Source organism: Apostichopus japonicus, chromosome 22, assembly GCF_037975245.1.
Source record: "Apostichopus japonicus isolate 1M-3 chromosome 22, ASM3797524v1, whole genome shotgun sequence".
NCBI classification, from domain to species: domain Eukaryota; kingdom Metazoa; phylum Echinodermata; class Holothuroidea; order Aspidochirotida; family Stichopodidae; genus Apostichopus; species Apostichopus japonicus.
Genome location: NC_092582.1, coordinates 1,850,001 through 1,858,868, shown reverse-complemented (window position 1 = coordinate 1,858,868; position 8,868 = coordinate 1,850,001). Strand labels below are relative to the sequence as shown.

The 8,868-nt window shown below is 34.7% G+C and overlaps 1 long non-coding RNA gene across 1 annotated transcript in view; it reads left to right on the top strand.

Moving 5' to 3' along the window:
* Nucleotides 1-273: 273 nt before the first annotated feature.
* LOC139963892 (uncharacterized) overlaps nucleotides 274-8,868 on the top strand; it is a 20,642-nt gene continuing 12,047 nt past the window's right edge. The window contains exon 1 of the long non-coding RNA XR_011791789.1: nucleotides 274-822. This is a non-coding gene — a long non-coding RNA (uncharacterized lncRNA). The remainder of the gene's footprint in view (nucleotides 823-8,868) is intronic.

Here is an 8,868-nt window from a genome sequence, read left to right as displayed (position 1 = left end):
CCCCCTTCCATTCATTATTATCTTAAATTTCTCTGCAAGAATAGTTCATTACGCCGAGTGATTTATAACCACTCTATCGTGACGTCATACACTGGTCCGCTGTTCGACCCCCTTATCCGCCTGCCGTACACTTCTGGCTTGTGGTGACGTCTCTCAACCTACATCCTTATCCATTAAAATTCTTACATAACATTAAAAATATTATGTTTGCCGAACTGTAAGATTGAAATGTAAAGTTGATATGTGGGCGATATATTCCATGACGCGAGAAGAAAAAACAAAAAAACAATACAAGGTTGAACAAGCTTGCTAACTTCTTCACAAGTTTCGTTATACAAACAGCTAACGGTGCAGTTACGTGTTTTTCGTTTTCAAACTTCCAAATGATCTGACTCGTTTTACTGGCAGTCGCCTTGCTAGTATAAAGAGACAGACCTTTTTTCTCGTTCGCCATATATTCGTATACTTCACTACAGTGACCATATTGAATGCGTGTCCGTATTAAGTCTAATGCGCCATTTCTTGCTTCACAGTGGATACCATGGTTAACTTAAATTAAAAAAAGCAAAGGAGAGAGATTTTCTGGCCTGCTTTTCAGTTTCGGGAAAAAAACAAAAACTAATCTGTTTCTTTTCATGTCAATGTCAGGGTGTAGTTGTTGAAGATTAAGACGATTTCTACTTTGTGTGTGTATCAGAGAGGTTGTTTCCATTGCTGTGTTTTGTGGGTTTCTGGGGGGTTCAAAGAGTGGAACTCTTTCAAGCGATTTTTGGTATACAGTAGGCAGCCACAACTCGAAAACAAAATTGGTAAGGATACAAGGTAAGAAGAAATTTCATTTTTTTTTAATGAAAATCATTGTAATGGATAATGCTTAATTTATTTTTTTCCCACAAGTGGAATTTTTGTTCTTAAACGAACCATTTCATCAAAACAGATGGAAAGGGTTTAAATTTGAGAAAATATTATACTAAATGCGGTGACAAATTATTTGACATTATTTCGGAAAAGGCCGAAAGTTGACTATTAAAAGTCAATTTATTTTTATTATCAAACTACCAACATCTCACTTCCTTCGACCAACCCCCCACTCCACCTCCTTCATCCTGTCGCTTACCTTAATTTCAGTGTATTAACATATGGCGTACGAGCAAGATGCCACTCGAGATCCATTCGATTGAATGGATAGACATTTTCAATCCATTTCTTTCAGGTTTGGATAATACATTTTTCATAAGTCTTTTCTCTAGTCAATTACTTAAAGTTTTATTTTATGAAGAATTAAATATCCCTTCCTCTTAATTTATTGATTGTGGATAATAAAACAGAAGGAAATAGGATAAGCGCATTTGTAACAATGTGACAGCCACAAGTCAACCATACCAGTGCTTGAGATATTTTAGGTTTACAGAATGAACAATGGTAATTGTCATTATTTCTTTGTTCCAATGGAATGGATTGTTCATTTTGTGTAATTAGCTTCAGTTATTTGATTTTTTAATCTATCTTTTTTCTCATTTATGTATTCTCTCCGTTTCCGTTGATGTATTTGCCATGATTTTGTTTTTAAATTAAATAGATTCCTGATTAGAAGAGAAGGCTTAATTATTATCATTGGTAAGATAGATACCTTTGTGGAAAAGTTGGGCTCCTCAATCTTCAATGGAGGACCTCTCTCTTATTAATTCAGTATCGATCAATTGTTGTTTAATTATATATATATGTCTATAATATGACTCTGCTGTTTAAAAGTTGTTCTTTATGATATGAGTGGGGTGCTGCATTGTGGTTGGGGTGGTTGGTGATTGGAGAATGTATGGCTATTTTATTGCTGTACAAACAAAATTCCTCTTCGTAAGAGAACGAGTACAAGTTTCTATCGGCGCGAATATATGTACTCACCTAGAGTTCAGAAATACCGTGTGTACGAGTGCAAACTACTGAGGGCGAGTACAAATGAAAGAGGGTGGGTACTGGTACAAACTAACGAGGGAGGAGAGTACAAATCAATGAAGGTTAATACTGGTACAAACCAATGAGGGAGAGTACAAACTAATGATGGCGAATACATGTACAAACCAATGAGGGCTGGTACAAATCCATAAGGGCGAGTATGAGTACAAACTAATGAGGGCTAGTACTAGTGCAAACCAATGTGGGTGATTGCTTGATTTGGTTACAATTATGGTACTTGCTGTGGAAGGATCTGCAAGCCCACTGAAAAAAATGGATAAAACAGATAAACACTGTTCTATACTGTTAAAGAAGGTAGTTTTGTGTCAGGATAAAGGTAAAGTTGACTAAAACAATTCTATTTAATAGCAAAAGAAGAACAAGGCTTTTCACGTTATTTAGGCACGTAAGAACCGGGAAAAGAGTCAAAATTACAGAAACTGTGTCATTTCGAGGAAATAATAATATGCTGTAAAGTTGTGAAATAATTAGTGAATTGTATACTGAATGATTTGATTGTGTCCCACACTTTTATTAAGTCAAATACTATATGCAAACCACGTGACTGTCTTAATAATTTCGGAAGTTTGAAGAAAACCACCTCAAAGCAATAAATTAAAGAAGGGTCGTATTAATGTACAATGAATTTTTATGAGAGATTATGGAACTTGTTGAAATCATGAAAATTCCAACTCAGCATCACGTGAGGAAATGAATAAACATTAAATTTGTTTCTAAAAGATCACGAAAGTATATGATATGGTATAACACTTTCATTTCTCACTCAGAACTCATTATATGTCGCTTTAATTTCCATCTGTCACATTAACGTGTCTCATCTGACATCAAACTTGAAATCCACTTTCTTTATGGTTTAACTATAGTTAACTCTTGAGTAGTTTTATACTATGAAATAATTGGTTTAGACTCCTTCTAACCATTTCCCAGTTGCTTTGGTCTAATCTGCATATAGTTATATAAATTTGCCCCAACACAGCAATATATACCAGTGGGCAAATTAAACTATAGTGAAACTGGGCAGGTGCGGCAGTCAACACTTACACGCAGCAATGGTTACCTAAGCTCTCTGTCGGATATTTGAGGTGAAGAACGTCTGTGTCGTCTTTATTTCCCTGCATGACACTTCAAGTATAGGTAGACTTGAATGGTGAGATGATATCGATGTACGTTTATAGAGAGACATCTGCTATTCGTGTGAAATTTAAAGTACCTTATATATCCATATTTACGAACTTGGCGCAAAGTGTAAAAAAAAAATTAAAAAAAGAAGAAGCCAGTAGTCATTTTACAATGAATGTTATTAGGCATGAAGTATCACATGGAACTCAATTGAATACATAAAATATTACATGAAATATATTCTACGCAAAATATATTGTGTATTACCTTAAGCAGGCAATGATTATAGCTAAGTACTCAGAGTAGCCAAAAAGTTGTACCCAAAGTTAGTTATGATTGACAGTCAGTTAAATTCAGGGCTGTTTACGATAATATTTGGGTATATAACGTTTGATCAGTGATACGGTTTGGTTTTGGGAGTGATAGTTTTACAAGTCCAGCCGTTTCTAGATGTAAAACCATATACATCAGTTTCTAAATTTGTATACACTCTATATAGTTGTATAAAATGTCGTTGTGATGATATCATTAAATGTCATTACTGGTTTGTTTAGGGATAGTTTTCAAAGCCAAAAGTAATTACATCCGTGCCAAGATGCATGGAAACTGAACCTGACGTATCTTTCAGTATTCATGAATGATTTTAGGCAAATTTATATTCTTGGTAAAGTACCTCATAGTCCAAGAAAGAATCAAACACAATAAATGAATTCGTGTTAGTAATCAATCAATAGTTATTATGGTTGTTAAGATATTCAGCTTTAACATATATGTTTTATGTCTGAAATGCTCCTTTAAGGCTATCTTGACGTCGGCTTGTCAGTACAGGCCTTAATGTTAGTCTATCATGTTTTTCAACCGAAACATGTTCTTTTAACCTTCATATAAAACAACAGAGAATCCACGGAAGAAACCATTTGTCCTGGACAAAATTATAATGCATTGCACAATATGTTGCAATTGGGTAGGATGTATAAAAGGGTTATGCCTTCTTATTGAGTATAGTGTTTCATCCGGGGTACTGACCTAATGGTCTGTCTGTTAGACTAAGTAGTCCAGTCACTCTAATAGATGAGTCCCGGATGCTTTATAATGGACATCTCTCAAAGGTTGGAAGTAGTAAATAGAAATACAACCCACACTGATAATAGTGCTTTTAACGGTCAGACAACTTATCCAAATTAATATTGTGCTTAAAGTCAGTCTCCCTTCCAATGTATTTCTTTCTATCAACCAGCCAGAGTAAACAAAGTGACATAATAACTTATTTTCACTTTGTAAAAGCTGTTCATATGATAATGTAATTTATGGTTTGTCCTTAATTGAGACTATACGGTTGTGGTGTTATTTTATATATATATATATATATATATATATATATATATATATATATATATATATATATATATATATATATATATATATATATATATATATAAAATTGATTCGTTTTATCGCTGTTATAACTATATCTTCATTTAAAGTGCATCAATTTACTGATAGAATTGTCACAATTGCCATGCATATATCATCGTTTATATTAAAAGTAGGAGTTTGAACCAGCCTACTCTTTATACTACTATATAACCACGGTTCGCTGTTGGTGGTTTATTCTCTGTCATATACACTTCAAGTGAAAACACACAATTTGAAATTTTTGAAGAGAGGCTCAATCTTTTGAGAAAGGATGTTCCACTTTCTGCTGACATTGAAATCTGCAAATTTAACTGCAATTTGATCAAATAGATACAAAGGTTTAGGGCTAATTTAAATTGAGGCCACTCTACGACAAGACCGATTTTCACTCGTATAGTGTGGCATACGTACAGAACAAGTTATGCATTGCTATCGCTTAACTGTTGGGGTAGGGGTGGGGTAGGGGTGAGTTTTTCACCATAGCATCTCTGTCATGCAGCTAAATTAACATTTATTGGGCTTAATTCTCGTATGATAACTACTACTTTAATCATTTTTCAAGTACGTGTAAAATTTCAATAAATATATTATATGAACAAGATAAAATTGTTAACAAACTGATAAACTTCTACAAAAATCATGTGTATGTAAATACATGACATTCAGAGAGGCCTAATATCTCGATTCCAGCAGGTCTCCGACGGAAAACTGTCAACAATATCCATCTGACTTATATCGATGTTTCATTAATTTTTGGTATCTGTCATAAATGGGTAGGGACATAATCTTCACATTCTGTCACATTCTGACATAAGTGACGTAAAACATTACATGCGGTTTCCCACGTATGTAGGCCTATATTGTTAGAGTTGCCACATTGTGCACCAGAAAAACTGTAAACTTGGAGCAAGCAAATTGTGATGTCAAAGTAGGATATGCGTATTAATGAAAGTATATTAAGTTCTAACGAATTTCCATTCCTTATGGACACAAAGGCAAAAACTGGTATTGTAGGCCGACGAGTTATTATACCTAATTATTATCTACAAACAGAATTGACAATAATGCCAGTGAAAGATTGAAAATTCCAGGAAAGATAACGGAAACAAAAGAATAATTATTATTCTTTTGTTAGTATAAAAGGATTTGTTTTTTGACCGACTTTTATTTGTATGAATATTTCCATGCTAATCGACAGTCATTTGGTTTTAGTGTCTTTGGCCGAGGGTGTATTTTTACTCAATTGTTGTCAGCCACTGGAAACACACGAAACGGACAGAACGAAGTCTGTCAGTAACAACACTACCCCGAAGGGAAACAGTTTCAATAATAATTCAAGTCTGGTCGTAAGTGACAAGCTTGGATCTAGTGTAGCATATCTGGGGCAAAAATGATACTTTGAGGCAAAAGTTCATCTTAATAGCTAACTTATGGTGTTTAAAATAACATATTCACTGCCACATGTCAGTAAAATAGTTTCAAAAGTTGATGGAAATGTATACATTATTCAAATTCCATTTCAATATTTGGCCTGATAACGTCAAATGTTTAGGACGCAGGGAGGGACATATACTAACGTCTCTCGATAGAAAGGAAACTGAAATATAGATTAACTGCATTGTGTCAGACCTAGAATGTAACATGTTTGTCTTTATCTGTATCCATTGGTTAGACATTTCATAAGCAATAGACTTGCCGCCCCCAACCCCCCCCCCCAACACCCCCTCCCCCGATCAAAACGCACCAGTTCAGACGGTAGCTTTTAAAGTTGGAAACAGTTACAGTTAAAGTGAGAGTAGACAAATGAACAAGCGTATTGAAGGGGTTTTTTGGCAGTCAGATGAATAGGTCATCAAAGTCCCGAGGTATAGGAGTTGCAAATTAAAAGCTAAGCAGGGATTGAACCGTTATAAAAGGCCTCATTCGTGGGCCCGCGGAGAAGAAGTTTGTAAAACTTCCAACGCTTGAAGGTTTTACCCCGACTTATGACCGATGAAGATATGGAGAGTGGGGTGGGGAGGGGGTGTACTTTGCACGCCATTGATATTGTGTCAAAATATTGCTATCAACTTTTTGTTGTATTTTCTCCATCAGTATTTGATAGCATGCTTGCATGGTAGAGATATGAATTTTCAATATTTATAAATACTAACGTTAATTATATACCTTAATGAACGATAATCTAAGTAATGCGAGCAGCGACGTACATGCAAATGAGCTGATTTTTCCTTGTTTCCCATCATCATCATAAAGAAACCATATACACAGTAGGGAAGGTTATACACACACATACGTACATTACATACACATTACATACACACACACACGTACACCCACACATGCACATGTGCACACGTGCACACGTGAACACGTAAGTTTTCATGAAGCTACACTTTAATTCAGCTTACATTATCACCAATCTTAAAAATACAGTAAAATACAATAAAAAAATAAAGTAGAATTCAAGAATAAGATGATAAAACAAGTGTAAGAACGTTTAGAGAAGAAAAGTTCTGATGACATCAGAGACCATACACAATATTGTGTAGCAATAACAACACAAGTAACGACAAACCAACTTAACTACAACCATAACACAGGTCTGATAACAACTAAAAAACAAACACTTAAGACATTTTTTACTACACCTGCATGTATCGAATATCATCGAACATTACGCCAACGAATTCATTATATTTTGCGTCCTTATCCCTTGAACAACTGAATGTATTAGTTTATAACATATAAAGTACTTGACACAAAATGCATTCTTTTCTCTCTTCCTTTTTTTTCGTTAATATCATCAAGTATTTAAAATAAAAAGCACTTGAAAAGATTTGAGTCTTTGTTCTTGAACCATTCATAGCCGTAGTATATATATAGATATATTGTGGACGTTGTGGTGAGACACGGAACATTAAAACTGTGTTTGGGTGATGGTGGAGAAAGCAACATTTAATGTGTTTTAACTCTTCGTACAAAAAATGATTCTTTATAGCCACCTATACTGACTGAAGACGAAATGTGTGGCAGGTGAAATCAACATACATTCCACGATACATATACATATATAGTAACACACAACATTTCAACACTGTACGCTGATGGAAGACTATATATGTACTAAGCTACCCCCGTCACAAACTTTGGTGCCAAGAGAAATGCTCTGATACGTATTCAGATGAAACACAGACGCTTGAAATAATAAAAATCATCAAATTAACCGTGATTTTCGGTTGATAGAATTGGTTTGAATGAAGGCACATCGGAGTTTCGTAGAAAATTGATTTGCTCAAATCAAATCCAATTTTCTACGAAAGTTGCAATGGACTTAATTCTTTTGCACCGGAAAGCAAATTCGAGGCCACTATATATTTGAGAGAAACCCGGAAGAAATCTTGCCAAGTGTTTTTGCAACATCATGATCCTATTGAAAGATGTAATAAGAACGTATCAACTTATGGTTCCACTTCTCAGACCACAAAATCATTGTTGAGGCTGAATTAATACGGCCTAAAATAGCCCTCGGATAGAACTCAGGCAATAGATAATTATGGATTAATTCCTTGAAATGCCACCCTTTCTTTCATTTGCTTGTCACTTTTTAATCTTCTCTTATATTTCATCTGTCGTATTCCCTTATTGTCTTTGTAATTTGGCGGAAGTTTGTTTGTTTGTTTACGTGATGGAGTTTTTTGTTTTCATCTGACGTTCTAAACTACGTCATGGTTTGTGTCTCTTATTTCAACTTCTCTTTGAGAGTGTATAGTTGTGCTGTCATGATGTATGGACAACGTTAAGAGGAGGGGGAAGGGCGTCAGTCATTTGATAATATTGGTGACGTCATTGATGACGTGGATTCCATATACTCGACAACTTCCGGTACGACAAGCGATTTTATTAATGTCGTGAAGGTTAAATGAGTCTAACTGGTATTATAAAGGCATATGCTGAAGTTAATAGCCTACATTTATATCCAGTAAAATGTGCAGAATTACTTTATCAATTTTTCCAGCAACACATTGGGACACATTTTGAACACGAAAAGCATGGGAAATAACTAATATACGCATATAGTGCTTCACTGGTGAAAGAGAGCACATTCTAGAAGTTGGAAAATTCAAGAAAACGATTAAGAAAGTTGAACAGAGTGAAGAAAAAGTGGGATGAAAACTCTATAACGTTTGAGTTCCTCTAAAGTTTCATTTAAACCAGATATTGAAATATCGCCTTGGAAAGTATAAAGATGACAAATAAGAAGCCAATATACTGAATTTGGCTTCTTCATCAAATATATGTTTCAATAACGAGTTTCTTATGATGCGAATTGAAATAAGGGATCTTGCTAATAGTTTGGTT